The sequence below is a fragment of the Triticum urartu genome, chromosome 6 (assembly GCF_003073215.2).
Source record: "Triticum urartu cultivar G1812 chromosome 6, Tu2.1, whole genome shotgun sequence".
Taxonomy (NCBI): domain Eukaryota; kingdom Viridiplantae; phylum Streptophyta; class Magnoliopsida; order Poales; family Poaceae; genus Triticum; species Triticum urartu.
The window spans coordinates 376,669,629-376,684,522 of NC_053027.1; positions in this window are offsets into that span (position 1 = coordinate 376,669,629).

The following is a 14,894-nucleotide window of genomic DNA, read 5'->3' on the forward strand; positions in this document are numbered from 1 at the left end:
TTAGTACTAAAACTAGGGGAATTTTGTGAAGCAACTATCAAAATATTTGCAAAATGCCACAACCAAAATTTTCACTCAAGTTAGACCCCATTTTATGGATGATCACCGATTTCCATGCATTTTTTATCTTTCTATATATTTTTAATCATTTTTCTTGTGGCAAAAATGGTTTTTTTGTGAAGAACCTACCAAATAATTGTTGCAAAATTGGAACAAATCATTTTTATAAAATACTAGGCCATATTTAATGCACAATTGACCAAATGGCTGGGTGTAAAAAGTTTTGATCCACCTCTCGTAAAAAAGACAAATTTCCGCCAATTCAGCTGGAAGCGGGTCAAATTTGAACTGTAGCTGCCTTGTAGTTTGCTATTTATTTTTTCCAATAATCATTTCTAGGTACAGAAGTATCTATTTAATCAGAGAAACACCAAAAAAATTCCAAGATTCAACCACTAGCTAGGAACGGTCATTCCCGCCGTTTTGACCGCATTTTGAATGGGCATAAAAAATTCAAAAAAAATCAAAAAATTGGGAAACCTTCGCATTGTGTCATTATATGTGGCCAAGTTCCCAGGAAAAATAACAAACTTGTAATACGGCAATTATTTTAAAAAAGTGTTCTCAGAAACAAGCTATCACGTGTGGAGATCAATGGCTTCCAAGCCAAATGATCAATCTTATGGCCACATTCATGGCATAGTTTGTTCAAATGATCTCATATTGTGCACAAGGGTGCATATTGGAATGGAAAACAATGTTGCCTAAGGAAGTTTTCATTTTCTTTGGACGAAAAAACCATTTTCCATTTTTCGAGTGCCCAAAAGGAGGTTTTTTTGTGAAGGACCTCCAAAATAATTGTTGCAAAATTGGACCAAATCATTTTTATAAAATACTAGGACATATTTAATGCACAATTGACAAAATGGTTGGGTGTAAAAAGTTTTGATCCACCTCTCGTGAAAAAGACAAATTTCCGCCGATTCAGTTGGAAGCGGGTCAAATTTGAACTGCAGGTGCCTCATAGTTTATTATTTATTTTTTCCATAAATCATTTATAGGTACATAAGTATATGTTTAATAAGAGAAACACCAAAAAAATTCCAAGACTCAACCACTAGCTAGGAACGGTCATTCCCGCCGTTTTGACCGCATTTTGAAACGGGCATAAAAAATTCAAAAAAAATCAAAAAATTGGGAAACCTTCGCATTGTGTCATTATATGTGGCCAAGTTTCCAGAAAAAATAACAAACTTGTAATACGGCGATTATTTAAAAAAGTGTTCTCAGAAACGATCTATCACGTGTGGAGATCAATGGCTTCCAAGCCAAATGATCAATCTTATGGTCACATTCATGGCATAGTTTGTTCAAATGATCTCATATTGTGCACAAGGGTGCATCTTGGAATTCCAAACAATGTTGCCAAAGGGAGTTTTCATTTTCTTTGCACGGAAAATTCATTTTCCATTTTTCGAGTGCCCGAAATGAGGTTTTTTTGTGAAGGACCCACCATATATTTGTTGCAAAATTGTACCAAATCATTTTTATAAAATACTATACCATATTTAATGCACAATTGACAAAATGGTTGGGTGCCAAAAGTTTTGATCCACCTCTGGTGAAAAAGACAAATTCCCGCCGATTCAGTTCGAAGCGGGTCAAATTTGAACTGCAGCTGCCTCATAGTTTGCTATTTATTTTTTCCAAAAATCATTTCTAGGTACATAAGTATCTATTTAATTAGAGAAACATCAAAAGTTTTCCAAGATTCAACCACTAGCTAGGAACGGTCAAGCTCGCCGTTTTGACCGCATTTTGAAACGGGCATAAAAAATTCAAAAAAAATCAAAAAATTGGAAAACCTTCGCATTGTGTCATTATATGTGACCAAGTTTCCAGGAAAAATAATAAACTTGTAATACGGTAATTATTTTAAAAAAGTGTTCTCAGAAATGAGCTATCAAGTGTGAAGATTCATGGCTTTCAAGCCAAATGATCAATCTTATGGCCACATTCATGGCATAGTTTGTTCAAATGATCTCATATTGTGCACAAGGGTGCATATTGGAATGGCAAACAATGTTGCCTAAGGAAGTTTTCATTTTTTGGGACGAAAAAACCATTTTCCATTTTTTGAGTGCCTGAAATGAGTTTTTTTTGTGAAGGACCTACCATATATTTGTTGCAAAATTGGACCTAATCAATTTTATAAAATACTAGGCCATATTTAATGCACAATTAACAAAATGGTTGGGTGTCAAAATTTTTGATCCACCTCTGGTCAAAAAGACAAATTCCCGTCGATTTAGCTGGAAGCGGGTCAAATTTGAACTGCAGCTGCCTCATAGTTTGCTCTTTATTTTTTCCAAAAATCATTTCTAGGTAAATAAGTATCTATTTAATCAGAAATACATGGTTTGATGGCGAGACATCGAGGTTTGGACGGTGGCCGAGGGCCCCAACTCTAGAGCGCGTAAGCTCGCATGCCCGCCGCGTGGTCACCGCATGACCGTGGCGTTGCCATGTGTTATGTGCGGCCTAGGCATGTCTAGTGGGTTGGGCACTCCCCAGTTAGGTGCTAGGAATAAAATCACAACATAATATTCTCACGAGGAGACCGATCGATGCTCAAACATGAATAAGCAGCCAAGTGTTTGATTTGCGGTACGGGAAATGCACATGGCCAATGGGCGTGAGTTTTGGCCGAGGATGATCATCTACTAAGGAGAATGTATTCACAAATTTTCACCTCAAAAGGAGGAGCCTAGGTGGTACTTTCTTTGCAAAGTACCACACTAGACAAAAATATGAATGTTGAAGCTGGGCTCAAAATAATGAATGGATTGAGCTGAAATTTGGTGGAGGATGGTTATTTGGGCATAGGAAAGCATTGTAGAAAATTGATATCATTTTGACATGCCAAAGTAGTACTTCCTTCACAATGCTCTTCTATGGACAAAATTGGTGTAGGTAAGTTACATAGGTATGGTCATGCGCTGGTAAATTTTCAGATCATTTGGGTAAGCCTAGCTAGTACTTACTTCACAAAGCTTCTCTCGAGGTAGAAACTTTGGAAATTTCCTGAGAAAGATTTACTAGGAAAATTGAGCTGAATATTATCATGTGGCAATGATTTGGGTATGGAAGAGTGTCCAAAAAGTTTGAGGGTAATAGGAGGGGTCTATATAACACTTGCTTTGCAATGTGCCAATTTGGCCATAAAATATAAATTGAACCTGGGCTCACATAGATGATTTGACTGAGCTACAATTTGGAGGAGGGTGATAATTTGGGCATATGAAGGAACTGTATAAATTTCATGTCATTTAGAGATATAAAAAAGGTACTTCCTTCACAATGCTTCTAGGTGGACAAAAACTTTGGAAATTTGCCGAGGAAGATTTGCTAGGCAAATGGAGCTGAATTTTGTCATGCGGTAATGATTTGGATAGGAAAGAGTGCCCAAAAATTCCGAGGGCAATCAAGAATATAAAAATAGCACTTCCTTCATAAAGTGTTGTTGTGAACAGAATAGGAAAATGATATTGTTGAATTAGTTTTCAACTAGGAAAGGAAGGATTTTTACATATTTGATGAAGATATGCCCCAAAGAATTTATGAGATTTTTTTGGGAATTTTGGGAATGATAGAAATATAGGTTGCTTCACAACCTAGGGCAAAAACTGCCACATGGACATGACACATAGGCAAAACTGATGAGATGGCGCCTAGTCATCACAACCCACCAAAATCTACAAGGCTATGACCATCTATATTGGTCATTAACAACTAGAAATAAGGCAGCGGACTAGCACTATTTGCTTTGTGACCATTTCGTGTAAGGAAATTACGACCTTTCTGACCAAAATGGTCGCAATGGTTTAGGGTTTGGAGCCCCCTGAACAGCTTTTGACCAATTGGTCTAAAATGGTCATAAATTTATGACCAATTCTTCGAGGGTCACTGACAGAAGGTCATAAGTTGACATATTTCTTGTAGTGTATTAACCCAGAGCACAGTGCCAGTGCCAGTTTCTTTTTTTCCCTTGTTTTAGAGTATCGCAGAAAAGGAAAAGGAAACGGAGTCCAATTGACCTGAAACTTCACGGAACTTATTTTTGAAAGGAAAGCAACCTGGGAGACTTGGAGTCCACGTAAGGGAAGCAACGAGGAAGCCACGAGGCATGGGGGGCGCCCTCCACCCTTGTGGGCCCCTCGTGGCTCCCCTGACGTACTTCTTCCTCCTATATATATATCTCCATATACCCTAAAATGATCGGGGAGCACAATAGATCGGGAGTTCCACCGCCAGAAGCCTCCGTAGCCACCGAAAACCAATCTAGACCCGTTCCGGCACCTTGTCGGAGGGGGCAATCCCTCTCCGGTGGCCATCTTCATCATCCCGGTGCTCTCCATGACGAGGAGGGAGTAGTTCTCCCTCGGGGTTGAGGGTATGTACCAGTAGCTATGTGTTTGATCTCTCTCTCTCTCTCATGTTCTTGAGGTGATACGATCTTGATGTATCGCGAGCTTTGCTATTATAGTTGGATCTTATGATGTTTCTCCCCCTCTACTCTCTTGTAATGGATTGAGTTTCCCCTTTGAAGTTATCTTATCGGATTGAGTCTTTAAAGATTTGAGAACACTTGATGTATGTCTTGCCGTGCGTATCTGTGGTGACAATGGGATATCACGTGATTCACTTGATGTATGTTTTGGTGATCAACTTGCGGGTTCCGCCCATGAACCTATGCATAGGGGTTGGCACACGTTTTCATCGTGATTCTCCGGTAGAAACTTTGGGGCACTCTTTGAGGTTCTGTGTGTTGGTTGAGTAGATGAATCTGATATTGTGTGGCGCATATCGTATAATCATACCCACAGATACTTGAGGTGACATTGGAGTATCTAGGTGACGTTAGGGTTTTGGTTGATTTGTGTCTTAAGGTGTTATTCTAGTACGAACTCTAGGGCTGTTTGTGACACTTACAGGAATAGCCCAACGGATTGATTGGAAAGAATAACTTTGAGGTGGTTTCGTACCCTACCATAATCTCTTCGTTTGTTCTCCGCTATTAGTGACTTTGGAGTGACTCTTTGTTGCATGTTGAGGGATAGTTATATGATCCAATTATGTTATTATTGTTGAGAGAACTTGCGCTAGTGAAAGTATGAACCCTAGGCCTTGTTTCCTAGCATTGCAATACCGTTTACACTCACTTTTACCATTAGTTACGTTGCTGTTTTTATATTTTCATATTACAAAAACTATTATCTACCACCCATATACCACTTGTATCACCATCTCTTCGCCGAACTAGTGCACCTATACAATTTACCATTGTATTGGGTGTGTTGGGGACACAAGAGACTCTTTTTTATTTGGTTGCAGGGTTGCTTGAGAGAGTCCATCTTCATCCTACGCCTCCTACGGATTGATAAACCTTAGGTCATCCACTTGAGGGAAATTTGCTACTGTCCTACAAACCTTTGCACTTCGAGGCCCAACAACGTTTACAAGAAGAATGTTGTGTAGTAGACATCAGGAAGACAGTCTTCCCACTTGGTTCCTTGGGCCAATGCACATGCCCGGAGCATATCTTCAACTATTTGATTTACTCGCTCAGTCTGTCCATCTGTCTGGGGATGATAAGCCGTGCTGTACTTCAGAGTAGTCCCCAAGGCTTGATGTAGTCAAGACCAAAATGCTGAAGTGAAGAGTGATCCCCTGTCAGAGGTGATGGTCTTGGGTACTCCATGCAAGCTGACAATTCGTGACACATATAATTGTGCAAGTTGATTTGCACGGTAGGTGGTCCAGATGGGAAGGAAATGTGCCACCTTCGTTGAGGTGTCCACTATGACCCATATTGTGTTGTTTCCTCGATGAGACCTTGGTAATCCGGTGATAAAATCCATGCAGATATCGTCCCATTTCCATTGGGATACTGGCAGAGGTTGGAGGAGTCCGACGGGTTTTTGGTGTTCCGCCTTTACCTTGTTGCATATATCGCAATAGGACACAAAGTATGCGATGTATTTCTTCATTCCATCCCACCAGAATACCTGATGAAGGTGTTTATACATTTTGGTACCACCTGGGTGAATTGAGTATGGTGCTTCATGTGCTTCTACCAAAATCTTCTTCTTCAGACCTTCAAGGTTGCGTACGCAAATCCTTCCGCGGAACCTTAGTGTACCTCGTTGATCCCTTGAGAAATCCCGTGCATGCCCTTTGTGCATCTTCTGGACATATATTTTCAATAGTTTGTCATCTGCCTGAGCACAACGGATTTCTTCTTCGAGAGTAGGGGAAACTCCCAATATGTTGGCAAGACAGGCATCGGTGATCACCAAATTGACCTGAGTGATTTCTTCATAAAGCTCAAGAGGCAATGAATCCATGAGAGCATTAAGGTTGGCTGGTTTGCGGCTGAGGTTGTAGTCCTTAACCAACTTGAGCCATCTTCGCTGTCGAAGGTTCAGATCAGGCTGGGTGAATATATACTTGAGACTCTTGTGGTCGGTAAATATCTAGCCCTTCTTTCCAATCAGGTAGTGTCTCCAGATCTTCAAAGCGTGCACCACCACGGCCAATTCCAAATCATAAGTGGGGTAATTTCCTTCGTGTTGCCGCAGTTGTCGGGATGCATAAGCCAAAACCTTGCCATCTTGCATGAGTATGCATCCAAGACCTTTTCTGGAGGCGTCACAGTAGACATCGAAACTGCGGTAGATGTCTGGAAGAGTCAATACTGGTGCTGTCGTCAGCCTGATTTTTAACTCATTGAAACTCCACTCGTAGTCCTTAGTCCATTCAAACTTCTTATCCTTCTTGAGGAGCTCGGTCATTGGCTTGGCAATCTTGGAGAATCCTTAAATAAAACGGTGAGAATATCCGGCTAGTCCAAGGAAACTCCGGATTTCTGAGACTGTCGTGGGTGCGGACAAATCAAGTACATCTTTCACCTTGCTTGGATCCATTGAGATTCCTTCTGCCGAGAGGGCATGCCCAAGGAATCCAACTTGCTGGAGCCAGAACTCACATTTGCTGAACTTGGCATAAAGCTGATGGTCGTGAAGCCTTTGCAAAACTGCTCGGAGATGTTCCTTGTGCTCGTCTTTGCTGTTGGAGTAAACGAGGATGTCATCAATGAACACCACCACAAATTTGTCCAAGAAATCCATAAACACCTTGTTCATCATATGCATGAAGAAGGCGGGGGCGTTGGTGAGGCCGAAGGACATAACGGTATACTCATAAAGACCATACCGAGTGGTGAACGCGGTCTTGGGAATATCCTCTTTCTTTATCTTGAGCTGATGATATCCTGTCCTCAAATCAATTTTGGAGAATACTTTGGCTCCGTTGAGTTGATCAAACAGATCGCCAATCCTTGGCAGGGGATATTTGTTTTTGATGGTGACGTCATTCAGCTGTCGGTAGTTTACGCACATTCGTAGGCTGCCATCCTTTTTATCCACGAATATCGCAGGTGATCCCCATGGAGAAGAGCTGGGGTGGATGTATCCTTTCTACAGCATCTCATCCAGCTGTTTCTTTAATTCCACCAATTCTGATGAAGGCATCCGATAATATTTCTTGTGTATTGGTGTGGTTCCAGGCACCAAATCAATTACAAATTCCAGTTCTCTGTCAGGTGGCATGCCTGGTAATTCTTCTGGGAATACATCTGGGTACTTATTGACCACTGGAATTAGCTCCACCTCTTCTGCCACGGCCGTGAACATCATATCCTTCTTGGGTATGCCCTTGCGGGCATAAAAACTTGTGGTACGACCTTCCGTATTTGTCATGGTAACTTCTCTGGTCGCATAGTTGATGCATGCTTGGTATTGGCTTAACCAATTCATGCCCAAAATAATATCCAGTTTGTTGGAATCGATGATTATCAGAGATGTTGGAAACTTGATGCCCTTGATATCAATTTCCAGATTGCGGCAGACCAGATTGATTCTGAGCAGGGATCCTGGGGATTGTACCATCATGTGTTTTCCAAAATCGAGCAAGAAAATTTGTTTTGGGCAGCAAAACTCCGCGAGATAAAAGAGTGGGAAGCCCCAGAGTCAAATAAAATTACGGCGGGTATGTCGTTAACAAGGAACATACCAATGACGACGTCTGGGTCCTCTTGGGCTTCATCCGCGGAGATATGATGGATTTGCCCTGGGATCATATCGGGGGAGGAATACGGCTCCATGTAGTTGACTTGCGGATGGAATGGAGTTATTTGCTTGTTGTTCTTGGGGCACTGCCTGGCGTAATGTCCTGTTTTCCCACAGCTGAAACATGAGTTGTTGCGCTGGCAATCTTCGCGCACCAGGCTGGTCACGATATTCTTGACTTGAGCGGTGGTCTTGTTGACATTTTGCTGCCAGTTGGGTTTGTACTCCACCTGAGTCTATTGCCAAGTACAAGCCTTCTGCACTGGTTGCATCTCCTTCTTCGGCTCGAATTTGCGCTTGTGGTCATTAATAGCTGGCTTGTTGTCATCTAGGAGCTTGTGTTCCCTTTCTGCCATGAGGGCCTTGTTCACCAGAGTCAGGAAGTCCGGAAAATCAAACATGCTGATGGTGCACCTGAGATGCTGATTCAGGCCTGCAAGAAATCTGTCGATCTCCCATTCTTCTGTGGCCACATCGTAGAGAGAATAGCGGGACAAATGGTTGAACTTATTCAGATACTCGTTGACTGTCATGCTGCCTTGAGTGAGGGCGAGGAATTCACCCTGCTTGATTTTCATAATCCCGATGGGAATATGATACTTGCAGAAATGATCCTTGAATTTAGCCCAAGTAATTTCCTCGTCCGCGGGCCATATTGCTTTAGCATTATCCCACCATATAGCGACAGCTCCTTCAAGATAATGCGTTGTGAAGGGAACCTTGTCTCCTTCTTGAGTGCGAGCAATCTCCAGTTTCCTCTCAATAGTCCTTAACCAATCATCGGCGTCCAATGGATCAATAACTTGGCTGAAGCTGGGAGGCTTGGTTCGTTGAAAATCCGACAGCTTGGAGTGATGGCCATTCTGGTTTCCATTCTTCCCAACCATAATTTGCACACTTCTCAATATTTCTAGCAGATCGTTGCTCCTCCTTTATTCAAACATTCGCAGGATTTGCTCAGTGGAAGGCAGATGTGGCAGTGGAGACGGAGGTGGCTGGTATGGCTCGGGGGAATGCCCTGCCTGTCGTGCGGAGCGACGGACAGGGACATCCTCACAAGCTTGACTGCTGCTGCCTCCACGTGTCATCCTATTATTTATTTTTTTCCAATACATATCAACCGTTATGAGAAAAATCCAACGTGGGAGGAAAGCCATTGACAAATCCCAGAAGAAAATAGCGAAAGAAAGCCAAAGCGAATAAAAAGTTCCAACATAATTATACAGACTCAACATGGAAGTAATCATCACAACGGGTCTACTACCCTCATACATGAAACTAAACATCATGACACATGCGACTACACTCATACATCATACTCACGACGAAAGCGATACTCTAGCGGTCTACTACTCGGACTGCGCTGCTGCGGGCTCCTCTCCTGAGCTGGACCCAGATCCTGAACTGATAGTAGAGACCTCCGGGTTAAGAGAGACGCGACGGCGCTGCCTCGAGGGCTCTCCCTTAGGGGTAGGCACGGGATGGGATCTAAGCATAGGAGCGGCAGGAGTAGCGACAAGGGAAGCCCACGTAGCAGGAGCACTGCGAGGGGTCACAATCAGAGGGTTAATGGTACCCTGTGAAGTCACCAGGGGAATGGAGGCGGGAGGAACTGGAGTAGTGTAGATGACAGTGGGAAGAGGGTTCCTAGTACGAGCAGCAGCGAGAGCTGTTCGAGCGCGTGAAAGCTCCCGAGCTAACTCGTAGTTCAGGAGATAACTGGCAGTGATATAGCAAGAAAGGTGGCTAGTGGGACGATCACACACCGGATTAATCAAAGGAAAGCGGATACGCCCATTCTCGTGCAGAGATGGGTAGTAGAAGAAACATGGGTGGGTGTGCATGCGAACCTCGTTGTAGTGCAAGTCTACAAGAGCCTCGATAGCAGCAAACTGAACCGCCTGAGATGGTGTAGAAGCAAGACCACCCTTAATAGAGAGAGTGTAAGCGCCGGAAGGGGAACTGTGGTGTAGAGTGACCCCAGCATAATACTCATACAATGCACCGGCCAGATGCTCCCGATACACCCGATACTCTGGATCAGCACCCTCTGGATAGAGTCGTCCCCACACATTCTGAAACAGGTGCGGCGATGTGTACGGGGCTGGCTCAGGATGGTACAAGATCGGTACTGGAGCCATCTACACTCACAAATCATACGGTTAGTAATAACAACAAATAAACATGCATGCAATGCAGCAACCAATTTCTATGACTACCGGCACTCAGACGAAGCTATCTACCATTTCACTAACGCACTAACGGTCTAGCATGCCCTACAATCAGCGTGGCTCTGATACCAAGTGTTGTGGCAACCCGACTCAGAGCAACCGGTTCACCCTGCATTGCTAGCCCAGAGATCAAGTCTTCTGGCAATGCACAACAACTTAGTACAGAAACAACCGCTTTATTGATGCTAGCGGATTACATAAGTCTGATATTACATCGAGATACGAGGCCAAGCGACACTCATAGTGCTGCTAAAGAGTATGTACATTATTTAATGAACATGACAAGGGCCTCGATCACACGAACTACACGGCAGCGGAAGAACGACGAAGTGGAACTCCATAGCACAGGGACACCAACGTGGACACGGCCTAGACGCAAGATGCTCTCCGATGTGAATCGACTTGCCTGAAAGCTGGCATGAGACACTAGGTCAATACATTAAATGTACTTGCAAGCTCACAACAAACATAAGCACGATGACAGACAATATCATGACAATTAATCAAATTAATGCAAAAGAAAGAGTTACTAATCATGCAATGAAACCAATACACGCACCGAGTCTCACAGACTCGCTTACCAGACGGTTACCTCGTAACCAAGCGGTGACCATACCGGGGTCACAACTAAAAACCAACCACTCATGAACAACTCGAGAGTTCATGAAACACACAGCATCGCAACAATCATTTAGTTTGCAAGATTATTTATAAAAGTTGATCCATGGTGTGACTTACTTCCGAGCTATGCCCATAACCGAGGACGTGGCTATCGATAGATTAAATACACTCTGCAGAGGTAGCGCACTTTACCCACACTACGGAACACCTGGCCTCGCACTCCCATTCGGGTGGACCAAAGTGTTCCGATGAAACCCTCCCTTTGTCATGGCACTCTCCCGGCCACTCCGACCAACTCCCTCTCAGGGCTAGGTCTTGGGTGGCCACGTGCCTACCAAAGGCACCAACGGCCATCGTCATGGCAAAATGGTCCCAAACGGGGACAAGGTACCACAAAAACAAAAACGAGCACACAAGGTTATGTCTGCTTACCGGGCCAGGGTATGCACGCCCATAACCTTCCCTCGCGGGAGGCACTGGTGAGAGGCACAACAAAGGACCGAATCAAGACCTTCCCACAAGGTAAATGTGGTCGCACTGAATAAAAACCCGATTCAGTGGCACCATGATGGGATCAACATCATATTCAAGTTGAACTTAATCAAGTTTAACTTTGACAAAAACTTTTTATAAATATCAATGATATTGTGACTTAATCACGCAACTAATCGACATGCAATCAAACAACACAAGGATATGGATCAAACTTATCTACATAATTAACTTGCAATATTCAGGATCCAAAAACTTCACTGGTCCTAATTCATTTTTATTATCCAGCAATATTTTTATTAACTCATCATTTTTATGAAAATCTAATTAAGTAAAATAACTATCATTTTCTACCATAGCAAAATGACTAATGCAAAATTTTACTCTACTTGACCAAACAAGTTCATGAAATTTACCAGTAACTAAAACAAGCATATCAAACATGGTAAAGTAACTAGCAATTAACAAAATTTATTTATCAATTTTTAAATGCAAGTAAAGACTCATATTGAAGTAGAAAATCATAGATATTGAAATAACACCATCCAAATGCTGGTGTGGCTTGCCTTAGTGTAGGGGAGGATCACACCCCTCTTGGTTTGCTTCAAGACAAGCTTCTCCTTCTAAAAATAATTAATCACCACAAAAACAAATATCAAAACCCATTCTGAAAATCACGAGAAATTCTAGACAGCAAGGAAAAATCCACCTTTTGGTGTGCTGCTAGAGCTTTCTAAAACAAAGACAATGCAAAAAGAATCAAATCATTTGGACTTATGGTTTAGAAATGATGCCTGGTCAAAGTTTAGGTCAATTTCCGAATAAATTTGAATTAAACATAAATTCCTTGGGGGTGACGTCGAAGGCGTAAAAGAGAAATACGTCTCCACTCGTACCGCTTCGGGCGCGAGTGGTGAGGCTGGCGGGTGGGCCCCGCTGATACGTCTCCAACGTATCTATATTTTTTATTGTTCCATGCTATTATATTACCCATTTTGGATGTTTATGGGCTTTGTTATACACTTCTATATTATTTTTGGGACTAACCTATTAACCGGAGGCCCAGCCCAAAATGTTGTTTTATTGCCTATTTCAGTGTTTCGAAGAAAAGGAATATCAAATGGAGTCCAAACGGAATGAAACCTTCGGGAGAGTTATTTTTGGAACGGGAGCAACCCAGGAGACTTGGAGTAGATGTCAGGGAAGCTTCGAGGAAGCCACGAGGCAGGGAGGCACGCACCCACCCTCATGGGCCCCTCGTGGCTCCCCTGACCGACTTCTTTCGCCTATATATGTCCATATACCCTAAAAACATCGAGGAGCAGAATAGATCGGGAGTTCCGCCGCCAGAAGCCTCCGTAGCCACCGAAAACCAATCTAGACCCATTCCGGCACCCTGCCGGAGGGGGGAATCCCTCTCTGGTGGCCATCTTCATCATCTCGGTGCTCTCCATGACGAGGAGGGAGTAGTTGTCCCTCGGGGCCGAGGGTATGTACCAGTAGCTATGTGTTTGATCTCTCTCTCTCGTGTTCTTGTTCTTGAGGTGATACGATCTTGATGTATCGCGAGCTTTGCTATTATATTTGGATCTTATGATGTTTCTCCCCCTCTACTCTCTTGTGATGAATTGAGTTTTCCCTTTGAAGTTATCTTATCGGATTGAGTCTTTAAGGATTTGAGAACACTTGATGTATGTCTTGCATGTGCTTATCTGTGGTGACAATGGGATATCACATGATCCACTTGATGTATGTTTTGGTGATCAACTTGCGAGTTCCGTGACCTCGTGAACTTATGCATAGGGGTTGGCACACGTTTTCGTCTTGACTCTCTGGTAGAAACTTTGGGGCACTCTTTGAAGTTCTTTGTGTTGGTTGAATAGATGAATCTGAGATTATTTGATGCATATCGTATAATCATACCCACGGATACTTGAGGTCACATTGGAGTATCTAGGTGACATTAGGGTTTTGGTTGATTTGTGTCTTAAGGTGTTATTCTAGTACGAACTCTATGATAGATCGAACGGAAAGAATAACTGCATGTTATTTTACTACGGACTCTTGAATAGATCGATCAGAAAGGATAACTTTGAGGTGGTTTCGTACCCTACCATAATCTCTTTGCTTGTTCTCCGCTATTAGTGACTTTGGAGTGACTCTTTGTTGCATGTTGAGGGATAGTTATATGATCCAATTATGTTATTATTGTTGAGAGGACTTGCACTAGTGAAAGTATGTACCCTAGGCCTTGTTTCCTAGCATTGCAATACCATTTGTGCTCACTTTTACCACTTGCTACCTTGCTATTTTTATATTTTTCATATTACAAAAACCATTATCTGCTATCCATATTGCACTTGTATCACCATCTCTTCGCCGAACTAGTGCACCTATACAATTTACCATTGTATTGGGTGTGTTTGGGACACAAGAGACTCTTTGTTATTTGGTTGAGGGTTGTTTAAGAGAGACCATCTTCATCCTATGCCTCCCACGGATTGATAAACCTTAGGTCATCCACTTGAGGGAAATTTGCTACTGTCCTACAAATCTCTGCACTTGGAGGCCCAACAACGTCTACAAGAAGAAGGTTGTGTAGTAGACATCAAGCTCTTTTCTGGCGACGTTGCCAGGGACGTTAGCGCTTGAAGGTATATCTTTAGATCTTGCAATCAAATCTTTTTGTTTCTTGTTTTATCACTAGTTTAGTCTATAAAAGAAAACTACAAAAAAACGAAATTGAGGATACCTCATATGCTTCATCTTTTTAATGTCTTCCATGAAAATAAGGATTCCGATAATTGTGCCAAATTGTTACAATGAAGAATGCATTAGAATGTTAGGCACTAAATCTTTGTATGATGAGCATGATTGCAACGTTGTTAGTATAAATTCCTTGAATATCTATGATGCTAATGATATGCAAAGCCACAAGCTTGGGGATGCTATGTTTGATGAAGATGATATTTTTGTCCCCCAAGTTTTGATGAGAAAATTTATTATGATGAAAGCATGCCTCCTATTTATGATGATTATATTGATGAAAGTGGATTTGGAGAGGTCATGACTTTATTTAGTGATGAATCCACTATTTCGGAAGAGGTTCCAATTGATTATGAGAACAAAGTTGCTATCTATGATGATTATTGTGATGACATGTATGCTATAAAGAATAATGATAACCATGAAACTTGTCATCATGATTTTAGTTTTCAATTGGATTATGCCTCACATGATAGTTATTTTGTTGAGTTTGCTCCCACTACTATTCATGAGAAGAAATTTGCTTATGTGGAGAGTAATAAAAATTCTATGCTTGGGGATCATGAAAAGAATGCTTTATGTGATAGTTATATTG